Source organism: Nicotiana sylvestris, chromosome 4 (assembly GCF_000393655.2).
Source record: "Nicotiana sylvestris chromosome 4, ASM39365v2, whole genome shotgun sequence".
In the NCBI taxonomy this organism is placed as follows: domain Eukaryota; kingdom Viridiplantae; phylum Streptophyta; class Magnoliopsida; order Solanales; family Solanaceae; genus Nicotiana; species Nicotiana sylvestris.
In genome coordinates, this window is record NC_091060.1 from 13,195,522 (window position 1) to 13,218,294 (window position 22,773).

Sequence of the window (22,773 nt, forward strand, 5' to 3'; positions counted from 1 at the left end):
TTACTAGATATTCATTTCGTTTGCTTACTTTAAAACCTTTTTTTACTCAATATGCTTTTCACCTTACTTTATAATTTTAACAATAGAAAATAGTATTGTTCGGTATAAACACCGAATGCGGATAAGTTTTTACTTGTGAAGACATGTGTGATGTATTTATTAGTTTGATCTAAATATCGAGTACAGATAAAAAAAAATTTTATCTGTAAAGACATCTCACATATTTATTAATTTGATCTGAATACTGAATTCGGGTAAGTTTTCACCATAAAACTAAGTAAAAGATATTTGACATTAATTGAAACAAAGAGACATTTAAAGAAAATCAATGATCAGGTCAGAATGTTTGGCAGTGAGGACAAGTGTTGCATCTACAGGACGTGAATTTAAATTTATTTGAGAAACCCTTATCTACCCTACAATTTGGTAATGCATGCTTTCATTATTAATTTTTTCTGTATATACTAACCTAGCTTAAGGCTAAAGCCGCAAACTACAATCCTGTGAGAGCCATCTATTTGACTAACATCCTCCCTTTTTATCTCCCCCATATCTTCATATTAAAGCTGGGAATGGTTGACTTTCGGATTAAAATAATAGCGCATAATGGCAGTACTCCTTCCCATTTCTTCTTTTATAATCTTATCTACTTAAAATGCTTACCCACGGGACCAAACAAAAGGACATTAAAAGGTCTTCAATTAAAATATATATAAACATAGTTACACGGTGTATTTTTCAGACAAAAGGGTGTCGGTTGACACCCCATGTGGCTCTGCCACTGCAACCATATATAGATGTCACAAATCAAATGTAGGTAGAATCAACATAGAAAGAGCACAACTAGACTAAATGGATAGCTGGTTGGTCATTATCATCACTCTATGTATCTCTTTCCACCTCATATTTCTCTTTAATATTTTCTTCTCCAATTCCAAAAACAAGAAGAAACTCCCACCTGGACCCTTTACTTTTCCAATAATTGGAAGCTTACCATTGCTGAGAAATAAAACCTTAGCTGATATTGAACTTATGCTTCAGAAATTAAAGTCAAAATACGGTCCTATAATTACACTCAGAATAGGTACTTCGTTTTCCATATTCATTAGCAGTCATTCTTTAGCCTACCAAGCTTTAATTCAACAAGGTGCTCTTTGCTCCGACCGTCCAATTGCTTTACCGACTAATTATGTTTTAAGTAGCCATGACCGAACCATAAACACCGCCTCATGTGGCCCCACATGACGGCTCCTCCGTCGAAACCTTAGATTGGAAATGCTCCATCCCTCTCTTGTCAAGTCCCAGTCCAAGCCCCGAGCCTGGGCGCTAAGTGTCCTCATTCATAGGCTACTTGATAAATCTAATTGTGCTGCGGAAGTGATGGTACTTGATCATATTAAGTATGCCATCTATTCTCTTCTTGTTTTCATGTGCTTCGGGGACAAGCTGGACGAGGCTCAAATCAAGCAGATCACAAATTTACAACATCAAGCACTTTTAGCTACGATCCAATTTAAAATACTTAATATTTTCCCCAGAGTTGGAAAAATAATTTTCAGAAATTGCTGGAAAGAGCTAATTACTTTACGAAAAGAGATAGATAGCATGTTCATATTGTTAGGCGTTTGCCATAATTTTCTTACCATATTTGGTTTTCCTATTTGTTGAAGGAAAGGGCAATATAATTACCTTAATTGGGTTTTCCTTTTTGTAGAAGTAAATTATAATTCTCCTATACTTGGCTAGTCATTTTTCTTGTAGGAAAATGTTTGGACTTCTATAAATTGAGGATCTTTCCTTCTCATTCAGCAGCATTTACAATGTAGTCATATGGGGCTTGAGAGTAGTGTTTAGGGGGAGAACTTTACGGGACAAGTGTTAGTGTGTCACTTGTGTTTGCCTCTTCGTGAGGTTGTTCTCTCGATATTTTATACTCTCTTTTTATATAGTGGATTGTTCATCTCCGCGGTCGACGTAGGTCAGTTGACCGAACCACGTTAAATGTTTGTGTCTCGTTTGGTATATTTTTCCTTTGTTGTATGATTTATCGTCGTTCAAGGATTGCTTTGCTAGCTTCCGTATGACACCTGATATTTTACGATCCTAACACATACCTCTAATACAAGCTCGAGTAAAATACATAGAAGAAAAAGGTAAAGCTGGAGTTCATCAAAAAGAAGAGCAGATGGTAGTTTATGTGGATACGCTGCTAAATTCAGAATTACCCGAGGAAAAGAGGAAGCTCACTTATGAAGAGATAGTCGGTCTATGCGGTGAGTTCCTTGGTGCAGCCAGCGATACAACGTCCACCTCCTTGTACGCCTTAGCCCTACCCCGAGGGGTAGAGAGGCTGTTTCTTGTAGACTCTCGGCTTAAGAAGATGAAAAGAGAGACAATATACTAGTACTAAAATAATAGAAATAATGACAGCAACGTAAGACCAGAGAATAAATGAAAAGCACTAAACAACAACCAAAAGAACCCTGACTGACAAAATAAAAAATCCCTATTAATTTTGTTCTAAAGTAGTTCAGAATTGACAATATGTGTTAATTAAGTAAGCATCATGCTAATACAAGGAGAATTTTAGTTTCTATAAATTTCATGTCATTACGCAAAAACAGAAAAATTAACCAAATGAACACAAAGATAGCCATTTTGTTATTCGACCACAAGTTGCAGTGCAGTTATTTCATTGTTCAATCCGAAGATCAGCACTTATCTAGGACTGATGCGAGCTCTCAGTGGATTCAAATTTTTCAGTTAGATCAACGTCGTCTCTATCCATAGGTTTCCATTCGAAATGCCAAATCAAATTAGCTGCAAATGGAGCAGGCGAAACCATAGCCTGGACATGTTCTCCTCCCAACACCAAATGGCATCATCTTAATCTCTCTGCTCCCTATTATATTCAAACTACTCTTCACTATCTCCATTCACCAAAAATCTCTCTGGCTTAAACTAAATACCATTGGATCATCCCATACATTTGGGTCCAAACCCATTTCTCCCACCAAGAAATTAATTGTGGCATTTTTGTGAATTGAAGGGTACTTTACTAAACATGCCATAATCCATTGCAATGCGTTGGACATTGTATCATTGGCTGCGCCGAGGAACTCGCAACAGAGGCTGGCTATCTCTTCATAATCAAGCTTCCTCTTTTCTTCTGGTAATTCCAAATTCACCAGCGTATCAATATAAGTGATCGCCTCATCAGCCTTAACCCTTTCTTCTAATTTGTATTTTATTCGATCTTGGATCAAAGAGATAAAGACCCCATTGAACTCTTTTCGTAGATCACTTAGCTCTTTCCATAGATTTCTCAATATTATTTTTCCTAATCTTGGGAAAATCTCAAGTATTTCGAATCTATGATAACCAATTACAAGTGTTCGATGTTGTACGTGTTCAGTTTCCCTAATTTGACCCTCATCAAGCTTTACCCTGAAGCACATCACGACAAGAAGACAAAGATGGCATACTTAAAATGATCAAGTAATTAACATCACTTCAGTGGCAGAATCAGAATGAGTTAGAAGGAGCCTTTGAACGAGGATATATGTATGAAAAATGATATTTTCTTTAATAAATTAAACTTTTATATAAGGCGGTCATAAGATTTAACATGGTATGATAGTAGGGTTCAAATCTTCTCGCCATCCTAACAAATTAAAATTGTGCTAGCTCTCTCTGTAATAGCTTAAATTTTTAGATAATATGATCACAGAATTAAACCATACCTAGTGCCAGGCACGGTTGTTGGAGTGGGACCTGATACGAGAAGGATGGAACATTTGTGAGAGGAGGTTTCGACGAAGGAGCCGCCATGTGGGGCCATAAGAGGCGGAGCTGATAGTCCTTTGGTTGCAGTTCAATATTTTGGTGGTCGTCGTAGCGATTAGCCTATCGGAGCAAATGGCACCTTGTTGAACTATAACATGGTTGGCTAATGAATTCCTGCTAATGAATATTAAAGGAGAAGACCCCATTTTATGGAGATTATAGGACCGAATTTGTGTTTTATGTTTCGAACAATGACTTCGATATCGTGTGCAGTTTTTCCCAGCCATGGTAAGATCTCACTTGAACGGGAGCATTGGCATAACCGGTAAAGTTATTGTCAATTGACCAGGAGGTCACGGGTTCGAACAGTAGAAACAATCTCTAGCAGCAGTGGTGAAGCCAGTAATTTTCTCAAGGGTCTTCAAACTTGAAATAATTAAAAAAATAATTCGACAAATGGTGTTCAACACATGTTTGTGAGCACGTGATTTTTGTTTTTGCGCGACAGTCGCTCCAAAAGAATAAAAATTGGTCCTGCTGTACAATTTTTGAATTTTTTGTGCGGCACTTTGTTGATTTATTTGTGACTTTGGCCCATTTTTATTTATTTACTTTATTAAAACAAAATTAAAAAAAATGTGTACGTGTCATGCATAATCTGAACCGTAACATGGTTTAAATAGAAAGGCATAAACAGGCATCTTTGTCCGTGATTTTGTTTTGTTTGATTTTACTTGTTTTGAAATATTTTAGTGTGTGTGCGAATAATTGTATTGAGTGTGTATTTAATTTTGATTTTTTTTGCTTAGTTTTGTTTTTAAAATAAATAAGGAAAAAGAAATAAAAAATAAAAAAAAATAAAAAAAGAAAAGGTCCCTTTCTTCTTCCGGACTTGGGCCAATTTTAACAAAATTGGCCCAAACAAACAACCCAAAACCCAGGCCTGCCCGGTCCAGACCACCTGATACCCAGGACGTCCAAACAACGACGTTTTGGTCCAGTGTGATCTGGGCCGTTGATCTCAGATTGATCAACGGCCAAGATCAATTCCCCGTAACCCCACCAACAAACCCGACCCGTTTACACCCGGACCGAACCCAAACCCTCAACACTTGAAACGACACCGTTTCACTTAAGACCATCAGATCCAAACCGTAGATCTAGATTGATCTAACGGTTGAGATCAACCCACCCACTAACTATATAAGCCCAGATCCTTACCCTGCCCCCCCATCCGACACCCCAGCCTCCGTCTTCAACCTCATCCTCATCAAACCCTAGAGCCGCCCCCGTATCCCCCACCATGAAAACCGGCGGCATGAACGCCGGTGACCTTCCCCTTAACACCCTAGAACCCCCTTGCCATCCTGAACATGGATCTGTTAACCATGTAGTTCGAATCATCCCCTAGGTCCTCGAATCTTCATTTGAAGATTCGAGTCAAAACTCGGTTTACACCAACCAACCCCAGCTTCACACCAGACACTTCCCAGACCCCCTCGTGACCAAACCATACTTGGTTTGGTCCGAATCTAACCAGGGAAGCATGAATCCCGGATCTGAGTTTTGGAACTTTGTAGTTCCTCGTCACTAGTTCATACCCGTTCAAGCCAAAGGAATTAAGGTCTAAGGGACCTTAATCGAAGTGTTTCTCATCTGAGAAACACTTCGATTAAAGTCCGTTCAGCCTTAAGAAAGTCTGTCCAAGTCCGAGTCAAGGTTTCTGATTTTTTTTCAAGATTTGAGGTGAGTCTGCTTTCTTCCCTTTATTTGTTTTGGCCCATGTGAGTGATTAAATGTCTGTTCATGTTTTGTTTCAATTTGTGCCTTTGAATTTTTACCAACTTCTGTTTGTCCACCTTGCCTGAACCACTATGTTTGTTTGAACCCCTCCTATTCTGATAAGACATGTGTATTGGTTGTATTCCAAATTTGTACTGACTAGTTGACTCCTCGAGGGCATTTCTGTTTAGTCAGTATAATTCGAACCATGTATCAATACTGTTTAAATGTCTGATTTTTGGCTACGATTGTGTATGTTAATGCTAATATAGTCGAGTCGACATGTGTCGTCAATTAGTTTCAGTTATCCGAGCAATAACAAGTCGACCTACTTCTGCTAAGCATTGTTTGGATCAATTAAGAACTCAGTTTGTTTACTTATAGTTGTCAATTTGAATCAGTAATGTAAAAGGAATGTTTTGTTTAAAGTTCTGAAATGGAGGGCATGTGCACTTAGCACAGCATGTGCATTGGTGCACCTCATGTGCCTTGTGCACAGCCTGTTTTCCTGCATAAAAGGGCTTTCAATTTTAAAATGGTTTGACAGCATATGCTGTCAGATATATTCTACTGCCCATACTTGCTTTTAGTTAATAAAATGGAAAAGTTGAATCTGCCAGGGAATGTGAATGGGGTCTAATACTTAATTAGCTAAAGTTGGGATGGAAAATGGGAGGCACATGGGAGGGGTATTGGTGATAATCTATCAGGCTGTAAAAGGGGTAATATGAAGGCTTATAAAAGGGAGGACATACAGAGATAAAAGGGGATCAGAAAAAAATACAGCAAGAAGGGGAAACACACTGTGAGGAGTTTTGAAAGAGAGAGCTTGAAAGACATACAAAGAGATACTAAGAGGGAACATCAGAGAGTTCAAATTTTTTGGAAACAGAAAACTGGAAAAGAATTTTTGTCTGATAACTCAGACAGACAAAACCAGAAGTTGCTTCCTTTCCTTTTGTTTCTGACTTCACTAAATCTGGACCTGTTCTGTGCAAACACTGATTTCTCACAACTGAGTCTGCTTGTTTGTTGTTTGTTCTACTCGAAAGTTTGGTTTAGTTGGGGTTGATCTCACTCCAATTGTTTTGTGAGTTGTGGTTGCTACTCTTCTGTTTCTTGGTGCTGTTGCTATACTGCCCTGCTGCTACTGTTAGTGTTGTTACTGCTGATGCATTTGTTCATTGTTACTCTACTGATTGCCCTCTTCTTCAATTGCAAATATTCCCAGGTACACAACCTTTGAACCATGTATTGTTGAAAGTTTGAAGTTGAAGCAGAAATAAAGAAATGAACATCAGTTTATGTTATAGCATTGGTGTAAAAAGATAGTTCGAATGTTAGTTGGGCCTGTATTTTTACTGCAAACTGCAAATATTCTGTATAAACTAGCATACATTCTGTTTAAGATGAACTGTTAGATAGCATGGCTCAACAGTAATGACAGTATGACATAGACAGCATGTTTGATTTAGTATACATTCAGTTCAGTATAACACTTGTTTGGTTTAGTTATGACTGTATAACATAGAGTCATGGTAAGCACTTGTATGTATTTTGCCTAGACCACTGAATTGACAAATCTATGGTACTAGGTCCGGGATAAATGTATCCCAAACAAACCCTCATGCAGTCACATTAAGAGTTTGGCTATGAAGGCCAGCTTTCCTGTCAGATTATGTGCTCCAATATAAGTTCGATATCGGGTTTCGGTATAGATTCTTTGTTTCGAAATAATGTGATGATTGTTGAGAGAAACTAATAGTCATTTTGAGTTCATTTAGTAGTAATTTTCCTAATAAACAGCCGATTTCGTTTATCAATTTCAAATAGGTTAGAGTGTTAAAATGGAACTTGGTGGTCGTTAAACATAACTCAATATATGTTGTTAGTTTGTTGCAATCTCACTTAGCAAATTATTAAGCGTATTCACTCGATGAAGACAAAGCATGAGGTAACCCTCACCTTATGAACAATCAATCAGGTAATCAAACAAGTTTAGGTTCGGCAAACATAATAAGGATTCAGTCTGTATTTGTTCAAACAAGCAAAGTTCGGCATCGTCCTTCTCTTTAAAGATAAACGTAGTAGAAATGTAGCCACTGTAGGGTACCCTTCTAAAATAATGAGACGAGCCTCGCCGAATAAAAATGCAAATTGCGGGGCCCTCAATAATTGATCATGATAAATACTTAGAATTTGGGACGGACTGTTTAGTGAATTCCACTGCCTTCCCCAAAGATAATAACGCGTTTAGATTCTTTAGGCGCGACTTTAAGTAAATTATATTCTTAAAAATCGGGTGCACATTGATGTGACCCAAATCCAAGTCTCAACGGAGTCAAAATGTGTTAACAACTACGGGTGCATTGATTGTGACGTGGTTCGAGATGCATTTTCACGACGTTGTAATTCTATAAAATAAATGATAATAATAAAAGCGGTTTAAACTTAATAAAAGCACATAAGTCACAACCTGTATTTAAATCAGATATTTAGCCATTATAACAATTTAAGCGACCGTGCTAGAACCACGGGATTCGAGGGTGCCTAACACCTTCCCTCGGGTCAACAGAATTCCTTACTTAGAATTTCTGGTTCGCAGACTTCATTTGGAAAAGTCGAAAATTTCCTCGATTTGGGATTCAAGATAAACCGGTGACTTGGGACACCAAAAGCCAAACCTTTCCCAAGTGGCGACTCTGAATTAAATAAATAATCTCATTTCGAATATTGTCACTTAAATTGGAAAAACTCCACCCGCGCATTTAACCCTTCGGGGCCGGGCGCGCAAAAAGGAGGTGTGACAGCTCTGGCGACTCTGCTGGGGAATGTAACCCAGAACCACTGGTTCAGGGTTCAAGAATTCGAGCTTAGAATAGTTGTTATATTCGGCTTTATTATCTGATCTTCATTACATGTTTTTGCGTAACGTGCTAAATGTTGTCTTTTACCGCTTTGATATTATCTGAACTGTATATAAACTGTGCCGAAACCCTTCTCTTCTTACCTCCGGGGAGAAGCTCGCTGGTCGAGACTCCCTATTTTGTTAGTGTCAATACCTGAAATAAGAAAGAGATCGGACAAGTTACAAAGCCGGACGATCTCGCGGGTCCCCGGTACGTAGCCCCCTCCTCGACTCGAGTGGTCCGCTCGGGTACACAGTCTAGAACAAATACCAAGGTTTAAACCTAGTATAACGAAACTTCATGCCGGATCCCTAGTAGGAACGTTTATTTGCATCATGTTGCATTTGACTTAGGGGGCTCAACACAGGGGTTGGGTCCGTCTAGGACAGGCAACCTGAATTGAAAAGACCACCCTGCTGCATCCTATTTGTTTTGCGCATTTATTTGCTTCGGTTCCGCATGCTGACCGGTTTCTAAAAAACAAAAAAGAGGAAAATAGCAGCGTGGGGAGATAATTACTTATTTTGGAAAAATAAAACCAATGTTCAAGTATTGTCAAAACCTCACCGGAATTTTTCTAAAGAAAAAAAGAATAAAAACAAAATTTGTCTTCTTAGTTTGAATTATTAAAAAAGGTATATAAAAAAAATTCTTTCACTTTCAAAATCAAAAAAAAAAAAGAAAAGGTATTTATTTTAAAAGTAAAAAAAAAATGGAAAACTCATAATTCAAAAAAAATGTGTTGTTTCTTTTGTAGTACCCTTTTATAAATTCAGACTGATAGTCCAAATATTGCAAAAAATATATTTTTTCTTTAGTCTTTATCTTTCTTCAAAAATAATAAAAATACTTATTTTTGATTTTTAGGTTTATTTAATTTTCTCTATTCACGGTATGCCCGAACTACGCCGGTTTGATTCTCACCGGATGTGAGATACGTAGGCAACCCTCGTCGGGTTCAACCCCCATTTTGCTAAAATAGCCAAAATAAAAAAAAATGAGTTTCAAATTTTTTAAGAGTCATAAATAAGTCGGGTGACGTTGTTTTGTCATAAATAGCCGAATGTTCCCGAAAGGGACGCCGAAAGGCTGACTTTGCATAAATAGCCACCTTTGGGTCTTGTTTAGCATTTTTATCCGATAGACCCACACAGCCTTAAAATCTTCGTCCCCGAAGTGTTTAAAGGCCGTGTTCAAACTTGATCCCCTTTGTAAAAATATTTTTGAGTCAGTCATTTTTGTTAAAATCACCTTAATAAATGTGCAGGATGAGCACGATGCAAAATGAACATTTTTCAATAATGACCAAAATCCCTGTCAAGTTACGGCTATGGTGGAATGATCTAGGTGTTGAAGGACAAAATGAGGTTAAGAAATATCTGAAAGGTCTTGTGGGTTTGTTGGAAATCCAGCCTCGGGGAGATATCATAAGAGCTTTGGTTACCTATTGGGACCCGGCGCACAATGTTTTCCATTTCTCTGATTTTGAACTCACCCCGACTTTGGAAGAAATGGCCGGATACATCGGGAATACTGAACTTCCCTTGAGGGAAAAATACTTGGTCGCCCCAAGAGTCGTCACGGTACATCGGTTCCTAGATTCATTGAAGATACCTAGAACAGTCCACAACCCGGATCTGGCAGCCGGATTTTGTACTCCATGCTTCATATATGATAGATACGGTCATGAGGGGGGATTCAGTAATCCGATCAACAAACTATGCAGCAAAGGAGTTCGTCAGAAGTGGGACGAGCACAGACGGGTAGCGTTCATGATAATGTTCCTGGGCCTTCTGGTATTTCCAAGGAAAGATGGAAACATTGATTTGAAGATATCTGGGGTCGTCAGCACTTTACTCACGCAAAGTGACAGTACTCTCGCGCCGATGGTGGTATCTGACATCTTTCGGGCTCTTACAGTTTGTAAAGATGGGGAAAGTTTCTTCGAAGGTTGTAACTTGCTCCTACAGATATGGATGACCGAGCACCTCTGCCGTCATTCCAAGATTTTAAGCCATGGTTCCCCAGAAAAGACCCGCATAGAAGAATCTTACACGAGAACCAAAGAGATCATTTTTCCCAAAGGAGTCCTGGCATGGACCTCGTTCTTTCAAGCTCTTACTGCCAGCCAAATACAATGGACGCTAGGATGGTTGCCCGTCGATGAGATCCTATATATGTCTGCAGCTAAAACTCATTTCTTGCTGATGGGGCTTAAGAGCATTCAACCTTACGCACCCAGCCGAGTTTTGAGACAATTCGGAAGATGCCAGACAGTACCTCATGAGGAAGATCTTAGCGCTCAAGCAGTTGAGATAAGTCCTAACGGACAGTTCCCAGAAGCAAAGATTCGCCAAATCTGGAATGAGAGTCAACACTTAAAATCAGATACTTGCGTGCGGGATCGAGCCAAAGGGGAAATGGTGCCAGGTTACCTTGCATGGTATAGAAGGGAACTCGAGCATGAAAGGCCAGCTAAGAGACCCCACATCCGGAATTTCACCGAGTCATCGCAAAGGCATTGGGATTGGTTAGCAAAGGAAAGAGGCTATTGTGCCGAAATCAGCAGGTTAAAGCAACAAGTAGAAGGCATGAAATACGAGCACAACGTGCAAATTGCCACCGATCTGGGAGAGTGGAACATGTTAATTCAAGAAAATGAAATGCTCAGAGCCCAGATCAAACAGATAAGGTTGGATTCAGACAATCAACCAAGGCGTCGATCAGACGAGCACTTGATCAAAAGGCTAAAAAGGGAGATCAGAGAATGGCAAGATGGTTTGGAGAAGTCTGAAGATGTCATAGCAGAGCTCAAAGTGCAGTGGGATACGAGAGCAGATAAGCATCGCAGATACCTGAATCAATTGGAAAGCGACCACGAGAAGACTGTTGCTAAGATAAAGAGAGAGATGGCTGCACTTGAGATCAAAGCAGTTAATCAGGCCAAGGATTTCCAAATTGAGAGCAGATACTGGTACGACTCAATAGCCCAGATAAAGTTGGAAGTACGGCGACTGAAGCATCAGCATGTACAAGATGTTCAAGTCTTCAAAATATGTAGCGATCAGATAAGGCACCTACTCATAGAGAAGAAGCAAACCAGAGATAGGATCAAGGCCATTGCCCATGCCATCACCAGACGATGTCTACGATGTGAGAACATGTCCAGCGCTACCGTCCTCTCGGCAGTAATGGGTTATGTCAAGCAGACTATGCACGAGCTGGAGCAACTTGAGAGGGATCTCACGCCTAGGACCGCGGCGAGGCCGAACGATGCCCCGCGGAAACCAATTTTTAAAACCATAATGCATTCATAGGTCAAATCTGTATCTTAGCATCTTCTGCCTGTTTTTCCATCAGGGTGATTTTCAGTCTATTTTGAGTCTAGGTTTATTTTCAAAGTTCGCTTTTTCTTTTGCAAAATGTAGTTTGTAATAGAACATTTTCAACAATAAAGAGGTTGTTTCTTTTACGATCATTTGTGTTTTTCGAACTACGTAATGATCTGATTCACGTAGGCATCGTGATACGTAGGCAATCCTCATCGGATCCGGTCGCATTTCTTTTACTACAAAAATAAAAAATAAAAAAATAATAAAAGGAAAACAAAAGAGAAAAAGAAAAGAAAAGAAAAAAAAGGGAAAAACTAATAAGAGGAAAAATGCCGGAATGACGCATGCTCTCGTAGCAAACATATAGTAATCCACTTAACTGTATAGGTGCATCATGCCCAACGTGAGATTAACTATCTGTTATTTGCTGCAAATTAACCGTGCGTTTGTCATTGAGCATTTTCCCAGGGTTTTTGAAAAGACGGTTGGTTTGGTGAAAGTCTGGCCTCGCACTCATACTTCACGAGGTCAAGGAGAGGTGTTCAACTACCTGTTGTTAGGACCAGAAGCAGTACTCACACTTACTTCACCAGGTCAAAAGGAAGTGTGGAAATGTCTTCGGAAATTCCATTGCAAACAGTCCCCGTCTCTGAGGAGAGCTCAATCTCAGCCGTCCTCACACCTGAATCCGCAACTGCGGAAGAAAATAGGAATCCTACGGCTCCGCATGTTGGAAATGCTGGACGACTGGAATAATGGGAAAGAGCCGCCAAGTGTCGTCCCCGGATTCCCTGAATTATTCTCCAGGTCAAGTGGAACGTCTAATGTCCCCATAAATTATCCTGCTACCCCATTTGGGTACCCAGCCACCTCCGCCTTCTCTGCTGGATCACCTTCTGAGCCTCATCCCCGAATGTCGGCCACTGATGCAAGCATGAACATCTTTACTGCATCGCCTTGTCCGGTTACGGCACAGCCCACCACGTACAAGCCAAGCTTTGACTCATCCTCTTTTACATTCCAAGCACCATCGTTCTCAATGGAACCAACCAGGTTCGCTACCAACACTAATCCTCTACCGCCTCAGTGCGAACTCGCACCGGGACAGGATCAGAACCCCAGAATTGCAGAACAAAATGAGATTGCTAAGAGAATGAGAAGCCTCGAACAAAGTTTGAAGAATATGCAAGGATTGAGTGGACAAAAGAGCGTCTCTTATGCCGACCTGTGCATGTTCCCTCATGTGCACCTACCAACGGGTTTCAAGACCCCCAAGTTCGAGAAATACGATGGGCACGGTGAACCCATTGCACATCTTAAGAAATGCTGCAACCAATTGCGGGGAGCCGGCCGAAAAGAAGAACTGCTAATGGCATATTTTGGGGAAAGCCTAGTAGGGATAGCTTCAGAATGGTATATGGATCAAGAAATGTCCCGATGGCATATATGGGATGATCTCGCCAGAGATTTTGTAAAACAATTCCAGTACAACATCGACATTTCGCCAGACCGAAACTCTCTGTCGAATTTGAAGAAGAAGCCTTCGGAAAGCTTTAGAGAGTATGCTATTAAGTGGCGTGAACAGGCGTCGAGGGTGAAGCCCCCCATGGATGAAGTGGAAATGGTCACTACCTTTCTCCAGGCTCAAGAGTCTGACTATTTCCAGAACATGATGTCGGCCATGGGTAAGTCATTCGCGGAAGCGATCAAGATTGGAGAGATGGTGGAAAATGGGTTGAAAACGGGTAGGATTCTGAGTCAAGCAGCCATAAGGGCAACCTCCCAGGCCGTCCAAAGCGGGTCTGGAGGAACAACGAGGGGGAAGAAGAAGGAAGAAACGACTATGGCAGCCTCTGAAGCAAGGGAGTATCGTCATCCCAGGCCCCATTTTCCGGAAAGAGCCCCACAACACTATTACCCCCACTCAAATTTGGCATATGCTCATCAACCTTATATGGTCATGAATGCCCAACCTTATAACCATCCACCACAACAAACCAACCGAGGCCCAGCTCCACCTCCCAGAAATCAGCCTCCTTACCACAACCACTATAACCCACAACCCCCGCAGAATAACTACCGCCCCCAAGAGCTACCTCGACGGCGGACTTTCACGCCCATCGGTGAGCCATACTCAACTTTGTTCCCAAAGTTGGTCCAGTTGGGTTTCTTGCAACCAATCCCTCAAACAAGGCAAAACCCGACATCTCCTTCTTACAAAGCCGGAGTCAGATGCGCCTATCATTCAGGGGCCGAGGGACATGATACAAACGACTGCTGGTCATTGAAAAGAGTGGTCGAAAATTTGATAGAGCAGGGGAAAATAGTGCTAAGGGACGAAGAGATCCCAAATGTGACTAACAATCCATTGCCCGCTCACAATAATGGGCCGCTGATCGGAATGATTTGCGAAGACAAAGAATTCAACCCTGCTCTGAAAGCCATAATTGCCATTGTCGACACGGGGAAGAGGCCCGAAATGGACCAGAAACCGGAAAAGGGGGAAGAGGCCAAGGCTATAAAGAACAAGCCTGAAAAGAAGGTGGAGAAGAAAGTGGTACCGGCAAAGGGTGGAGTTCTTTACATACCGCGAGGTCAAGCCAAGAAGACGCAGAACTTCGGGATCAAAAAGACAAAACCTATGTATGTGCCAAAAGGGGCCTATGTGGTCCGGGGGACGATTCAACCACCTCGGCTGAATGAGCCAGTGGTTATCGGACGCGTGCCACAAAAGCCAATGACCAACCCGTCCACAGTACCGTGGAATTATCAAAAGACTTTGGTAATGTACAAAGGTAAAGAGGTCACGGGAGAACTTCCAGAAAATACTTTCATTGGAGGGTACTCAAATACCCAAGAACTGAACAACGCCACACAAAGGCGCTTCCCTCCAAAGAAGCCCGTGAGTGTTGAAGAAGCGGAAGTGTTTTTCCAACAAATGAAGATGCCGGATTACGAAGTGATAGATCAGCTGTGCAAGCACCCTGACCAAGTATCCATGCTGTCATTATTAATGAGGTCAACCGAGCATCAAAAGATCCTGCTGAAAACCCTGAATGAAGCATATGTACCGATTGAAACTTCGGTGGAGCAACTAGAGCGGATGACAGAAAGATTCTTCGCCGTCAATCAAATCTCTTTCAGCAAGAATGATTTACCCCCGGAAGGAGCGGCACACAACAAGGCTTTGCATCTAATAGTTAAATGCGAAGACTATTATGTCAAGAGGGTAATGTTGGATGGAGGCTCAGGCATTGACATTTGCCCGCTCTCCACGCTGCAAAGAATGGAAATTGGGGCCGAAAGAATCCGACCCAACAATGTCTGCGTGAGAGCTTTCGACGGCATCAAGAGAGACACCATGGGAGAAATAGACCTGTTGTTGGTCATAGGACCAGTCGAATTTCGAGTAACCTTCCAGGTGATCGACATGGACACATCCTACAATTTTCTCCTTGGCAGACCCTGGATCCATGCGGCAGGAGCCGTGCCTTCCACTCTTCACCAGATGGTGAAGTTCGAGTACGAAGACCGAGAGATCGTGGTCCATGGGGAAGATGAGCATGCCATTTATCGGGACCCATCCATCCCGTACCTTGAACCAAGAGAAGGAAGCGAACATACGGTCTATCAAGCTTTCGAGGTTGTACTGGCAGAGCAGCACGAAGAGGGAATACCTTGCCCCCAGCCTTTCTTGTCTAACGCCTCGGTCATGGTGGCCAAAGAGATGATCCGGCACGGATTTAGGCCAGGGGAGGGACTTGGACGAACCCTTCAGGGAATAACAGAACCCATTACTTTGCCAGTCATCAAGAAACCTTTTGGACTAGGTTTCAAACCTACTCCAGCAGACGAAAAATGGGCAAAGAAAAGGAGAAATGAGGGCTGGAAGTTACCTCAACCACTGCCGGATTTATATGCGACTTTCATCAGGCCAAGGTACGCTGAAGAAGAAGATGATGAGGTTTTCACAGCTGAGAAAATCGAGGAAATATGTGGGGCGATGAGAGAAATGCTCTACGAGGTCCATATGGTTCAACCAGGTGAAGGAACGAGCACTGCTGAGATGCTGTACGTGGGGCCGAGCGCCCAACTCCAAAACTGGGAGGCCACGCCATTCTCGACTAGACGGAAGTCCGGGTAGACATGTCCTGCCACTTTTCATGTGTCACAAGTTATCCCAGGACATAACTTGAACATTTTCTTCTTTTCAATTGTTGCTTTGAATTCCTAGTCATAAACATTGTTGTCTTCCAACTTTCCAAAGAAAATATATTAAAAAAAAAATCACCATTGTTTTCCTATTCTTTCTATTGTTCTGATTTTTATTAGTTTTCCTTTTATCTTCCTTTTCAGTCCTAATAATGCGGCTTTAAATATGACATGCTTGCGGACTTCACGCCCAGATCACAATGAGCTATTTAACTGCGAATTAATGAACCCAGAACCAGAATATGATGCGGAAGAGGCTTTTAGGGAGATAAACCGAGAGTTGGAATATTTCGAGAATAAACCTAAGCCAAATCTGAATGACACTGAACCGGTAAACTTAGGAACCCCGGAAGAAGTCCGGGAGACCAAGATAAGCATTCACACGGACAAGAAAACGCGAGAGGCGATAATTCAACTTCTTCTTGAATTCAAAGACGTGTTTGCTTGGTCATATGATGACATGCCGGGACTAGGTGTTGATCTAGTGGTTCACAAATTGCCGATTCATCCTGATTGTCCTCCAGTTCAACAAAAGCAACGAAAGTTCAAAACTGAGGTCAGTGACAAGATTAAGGAGGAGATCACCAAACAGTTGAAAACGGGAGTGATCCGGGTAGTCCAATATACAACATGGTTGGCGAATGTGGTTCCAGTACCGAAAAAGGACGGGAAAACTCGGGTATGTGTAGATTACCGAGATCTGAACAGAGCAAGTCCTAAAGATAATTTCCCGCTGCCCAACATCCACATCCTCGTTGATAATTGTGCCAAACACGAGATACAGTCTTTTGTAGATTGTTACGCTGGGTATCATCAGGTACTGATGGATGAAGAGGATGCCGAGAAAACTGCCTTCACCACGCCTTGGGGCACCTACTGTTATCGGGTTATGCCATTTGGTCTGAAGAATGCTGGGGCTACTTACATGAGGGCCATGACTGCCATTTTCCATGACATGATGCACCAGGAAATAGAGGTGTACGTGGATGACGTGATAGTCAAGTCCAGGACGCAGGATAATCACATCCAAGACTTGAGGAAGTTCTTCGAGAGGCTAAGGAAGTATGACTTGAAGCTGAACCCAGCCAAATGTGCTTTCGGAGTTCCGTCGGGCAAACTTTTGGGTTTCATCGTAAGCAGGAGAGGTATCGAGCTAGATCCAACTAAGATAAAATCCATCAGAGATCTGCCTCCCCCAAGAACAAAGAAAGATGTGATGAGTCTTTTGGGCAGGTTGAACTACATCAGTCGGTTTATTGCCCAGCTGACGAGCACGTGTGAGCCCATATTCAAGCTGTTAAGGAAAGATGCGGCGATTAAGTGGACAACTGAGTGTCAAGAAGCCTTTGATAAAGTCAAAGAATACCTTTCGAATCCCCCGGTCTTGGTCCCTCCAGAACCGGGAAGGCCACTTTTCTTGTATCTAACAGTCTTGGAGAACTCTTTCGGCTGCGTCCTCGGGCAACACGACGTAACCGGAAAGAAGGAGCAAGCAATCTACTACTTGAGCAAGAAATTCACCGGCTACGAGGCCAAATACACTCTGCTGGAAAGGACATGCTGCGCTCTCACATGGGTTGCACAAAAGCTGAGACATTATCTCCAAGCCCACACTACATTCCTCATAAGCAGGTTGGATCCTTTGAAGTATATATTTCAGAAACCAATGCCTACTGGGAGACTGGCTAAATGGCAAATCTTGCTTACGGAATTCGACATAGTTTATGTCACTCGCACGGCAATGAAAGCCCAGGCGTTAGCAGATCATTTGGCCGAAAATCCGGTCGATGAGGAATACCAGCCATTGGATACCTACTTTCCAGATGAAGAGGTAAACACCGTAGAAGTGATCTCGGAGGAAGCTCATGTTTGGAAGATGTTCTTTGATGGAGCCGTGAACGCCAAGGGTGTAGGGATTGGGGCAATTTTGATCTCGCCTTCCGGTCAGCATTATCCCTCCACAGCTAGACTTCGTTTATTTTGCACAAATAATACAGCTGAGTATGAAGCCTGCATCATGGGCATGCATATGGCAATCGATCAGGATGTTGAAGACTTACTAGTTTTGGGAGATTCTGACTTGATTATCCGGCAAGCTCAAGGCGAATGGGAAACTCGGGATGTCAAACTTATCCCGTACCGACAACATGTGGAGGACCTCAGCAAGCGCTTTACATCAATAGAATTCAGGTACATTCCGAGGTGTCACAATGAACTGGCGGATGCACTTGCTACTTTGGCTTCAATGCTACCCTACCCGGGCAACGCCCACGTCGATCCTCTGGAAATCCAAATCAAGGAAAGACACGGTTACTGCAGTGTAATCGAGGCAGGATCGAACACGCAGCCTTGGTACCATGATATCAAGAGGTTCTTGAAGACGCAAGAATACCCCGAGCACGCCACTGGAGATCAAAAGAGGACTATCAGGCGTCATGCAAGTGGTTTCTTTTTGAGCGGTGAATTGTTATATAAGAGGACCCCGGACCTCAATCTCCTAAGGTGTGTCGATATCGAGGAAGCAAAAAGGATCATGCATGAAGTACACGCAGGTGTGTGCGGACCTCACATGAACGGGTATGTCTTAGCGAAGAAGATCCTTAGAGCAGGTTATTACTGGATGACCATGGAAAAGGATTGCTTCAGCTTCGTTCGGAAATGTCATCAGTGTCAGGTGCACAGTGATTTGATTCATGCACCTCCCACGGAACTGCATCCCATGTCTGCGCCTTGGCCATTTGTAGCCTGGGGCATGGACGTCATTGGACCAATTGAACCGAAGGCCTCGAATGGACACAGGTTTATACTGGTTGCCATCGATTACTTCACAAAATGGGTAGAAGCTGTCACTCTCAAGTCGGTCACTAAGAAAGCTGTAGTAGATTTTGTGCACTCAAATCTTATCTGTCGTTTCGGTATTCCTGCGACTATCATTACAGATAATGCAGCAAACTTGAACAGTCACTTGATGGGAGATGTATGCGAGCAGTTCAAGATAACGCATAGGAATTCTACTCCTTATCGGCCGAAAGCCAATGGTGCTGTGGAAGCTGCAAATAAAAACATCAAGAAGATTTTGAGGAAAACAATACAAAGTTCCCGACAGTGGCATGAGCAGTTACCTTTTGCATTATTGGGGTACCGCACTACGGTACGCACATCGGTGGGAGCGACTCCTTATCTTTTGGTTTATGGGACCGAGGCTGTAATACCGGCAGAGGTAGAAATTCCTTCGCTTCGAATCATTGTCGAAGCAGAAATCGAGGACAGCGAGTGGGTCAAGACTCGGTTAGAGCAATTGACGTTGATTGATGAAAAGCGAATGGCCGCCGTTTGTCACGGACAGTTATACCAACGAAGGATGGCCCGTGCTTATAACAAGAAAGTCCGACCCCGGAATTTCGAAGTAGGTCAGCTGGTACTAAGGCGTATTCTGCCGCATCATGAAGAAGCAAAAGGAAAGTTTGCCCCAAATTGGAAAGGCCCGTACATCGTAAGGAAGATATTGCCGAGAGGAGCATTGTATTTAGGTGATATCAAAGGAAATGACCCCGACACAGCAGTAAATGCAGATGCAGTCAAGAGATACTACGTCTAAATCGTACTCCAGAGGTCCTGACACATTTGAAAATGACGAAGATTTGTTCCCCACTATTCCCCAAACACTACCCAATTCTCTCCACCAACTTTTGAGCCACTTACAAAACACAAAAAAAAAACAAAAAAAAAACAAAAAAAAAACAAAAAAAGAGGAAAAATAAAACAAAACAAAACAAAATTTGATTGAGCCCTGAACTACGTTTGACTTGATTCCGAAAGGATACGTAGGCAGCCTCTCCCTGAGGTTCAGTCACACCAACAATAAAATCCCATTCACCCTGAAATTGAAACCGGGGCACGTCGAGCAGTTTAGAAGTTAGTATCATCTACCTCTCTTTACCAAGCACAAGCCTTCAGATCAATTACCAAAGATAGTGGGAAACCAATAAGCGTCACAAATGGAGACCGGCACACTCTGAATTGAGAGAGATAAAATGAGAGAGTCTCGTCGGTGAAAACCTTCGGGCACCACGAGGCGACGGGAGTAGAGAAACCAAAATGAGAGAGCTTGTTTAGTAAAAACTCGCAAAGAGTGCTATCAAGCGATGACAGGAAGAGAAATGAGAGAGGTCAGCCAGCGAAAACCCGCAAAGGGCGCTGTTGGCCGAAAAAGAATGACGCCACCCCAAGAAAGTTTTGGCAGAGTGCCACAGGGTTGGAATCACCAATCCGTTCTGGTTCAGGAAAACGCAAGCTCTTAGAAGGTCAGACGTCCAGTCCAAAGAGCATGTCATGTCATTTAAAGCCAGCGTTATCTTCTTCAGATAAGTCTTCCTCGTCCCGAAAAGGTTGTTCCTTTTCTGATTTGTTTTCCCCTTTCTTTGTTTCTTTTCGAATCCCTTTTGCATTTTAACCCCGAGTTCAGGACACACCGGAAAGGACATGTGGCATGGTTTGTTTGCACGGAATCATGAAGGAAAGCTCCTCATCTCGATTGGCATGATTGCCCAAGCATGATGAATCATGATGTTTGATGGTGTTTCAGAGTAAAGAGGAAAGAGAGAAATCTTGAAATCTTCCCCAACAAGTCCGCCTTCGGACAAATCCCCACAGAGTCTCCCCCTGTACAAATCCCCACAGAGTTTCTCCTTTTGTACAATCTCCCACAAAGTCTCCCCAATATACAAAAAAAAAATGGAATCTCCCCAGCACATCCCAGCGAGTCCTTTTGTAAAACTTCCCCAGCAAGCTTACCCCAACAAATCCTAGAAATCCCGCTTTGAAATAAATCCCCAGCATGCCCCATTGTACAAAATTCCACACAAAGAATCCACTTTGTAAATATTCCCCACAGAGCTTCCTTTGTGTACAAATTCCCAAAAAATACCTCCAATAAAATCCCCGTTGAGGACCTCCAAGCAAAACGGGACACAAAAAAAAAGAGCCTTACGAAGCAAGTCATCACAGAATCCGGAAATACCAGCCTGAGCAGTCTAAAGGTTTCGCCACTCGAATCAAATCATCGGCGGGACTTCGCAACAGAAATAGAGACGCAACAAAGCAATTGGGAAAGATCAAGGTCACCGAACCGACCGTCATTTCCGAACTAACAATTGTTCTTTGTCTGAAAAGTTGAAACAGGTATAATCCAAGACAACCATGCAAGAAGCAGGTGTCGCCCAAAGAAGAAGGTACACGGGTACAAGAAACGTTTTTGGCAATAAAGAATTCACTCAAAAGGTAAGTTCCCGCAAAACTCCCTTTTATCTTCTATTAAAACAAGAAAACTCAAAAATAGATCATGTAGTATTCTCGAACTTTATCCCCAGCCGATCAGCATTAGGGTTTTAAACCCTAAACTGAACTTTTTCCTTTCAGCCAGCATTAGAGTTTTAAACTCTAAACTGAGCTTTTTCATGCAATCAGCATTAGGGTTTTAAACCCTAAACTGAATTTTCCTTTTAGTCAGCATTAGGGTTTTAAACCCTAAACTGAACTTTTTCCTTTCAGCCAGCATTAGAGTTTTAAACTCTAAACTGAGCTTTTTCATGCAATCAGCATTAGGGTTTTAAACCCTAAACTGAGCTTTTCCATGCAATCAGCATTAGGGTTTTAAACCCTAAACTGAATTTTTCCTTTAGTCAGCATTAGGGTTTTAAACCCTAAACTGAACTTTTTCCTTTCAGCCAGCATTAGAGTTTTAAACTCTAAACTGAGTTTTTCCATGCAATCAGCATTAGGGTTTTAAACCCTAAACTGAATTTTCCTTTTAATCAGCATTAGGGTTTTAAACCCTAAACTGAATTTTCCCTTTAGTCAGCATTAGGGTTTTAAACCCTAAACTGAACTTTTTCCTTTCAGCCAGCATTAGAGTTTTAAACTCTAAACTGAGCTTTTCCATGCAATCAGCATTAGGGTTTTAAACCCTAAACTGAATTTTCCTTTTAGTCAACATTAGGGTTTTAAACCCTAAACTGAACTTTTTCCTTTCAGCCAGCATTAGAGTTTTAAACTCTAAACTGAGCTTTTCCATGCAATCAGCATTAGGGTTTTAAACCCTAAACTGAATTTTCCTTTTAATCAGCATTAGGGTTTTAAACCCTAAACTGAATTTTCCTTTTAGTCAGCATTAGGGTTTTAAACCCTAAACTGAACTTTTTCCTTTCAGCCAGCATTAGAGTTTTAAACTCTAAACTGAGCTTTTTCATGCAATCAGCATTAGGGTTTTAAACCCTAAACTGAATTTTCCTTTTAGTCAGCATTAGGGTTTTAAACCCTAAACTGAACTTTTTCCTTTCAGCCAGCATTAGAGTTTTAAACTCTAAACTGAGCTTTTTCATGCAATCAGCATTAGGGTTTTAAACCCTAAACTGAATTTTCCCTTTAGTCAGCATTAGGGTTTTAAACCCTAAACTGAACTTTTTCCTTTCAGCCAGCATTAGAGTTTTAAACTCTAAACTGAGCTTTTCCATGCAATCAGCATTAGGGTTTTAAACCCTAAACTGAATTTTCCTTTTAATCAGCATTAGGGTTTTAAACCCTAAACTGAATTTTCCCTTTAGTCAGCATTAGGGTTTTAAACCCTAAACTGAACTTTTTCCTTTCAGCCAGCATTAGAGTTTTAAACTCTAAACTGAGCTTTTCCATGCAATCAGCATTAGGGTTTTAAACCCTAAACTGAATTTTCCTTTTAATCAGCATTAGGGTTTTAA

General features: G+C 41.7%; 1 pseudogene; it reads right to left on the reverse strand.

Moving 5' to 3' along the window:
* Positions 1–553: 553 nt before the first annotated feature.
* On the reverse strand, positions 554–4,273 carry LOC104249524 (cytochrome P450 89A9-like; annotated as a pseudogene).
* Between the last annotated feature and the right edge of the window lie 18,500 nt (positions 4,274–22,773).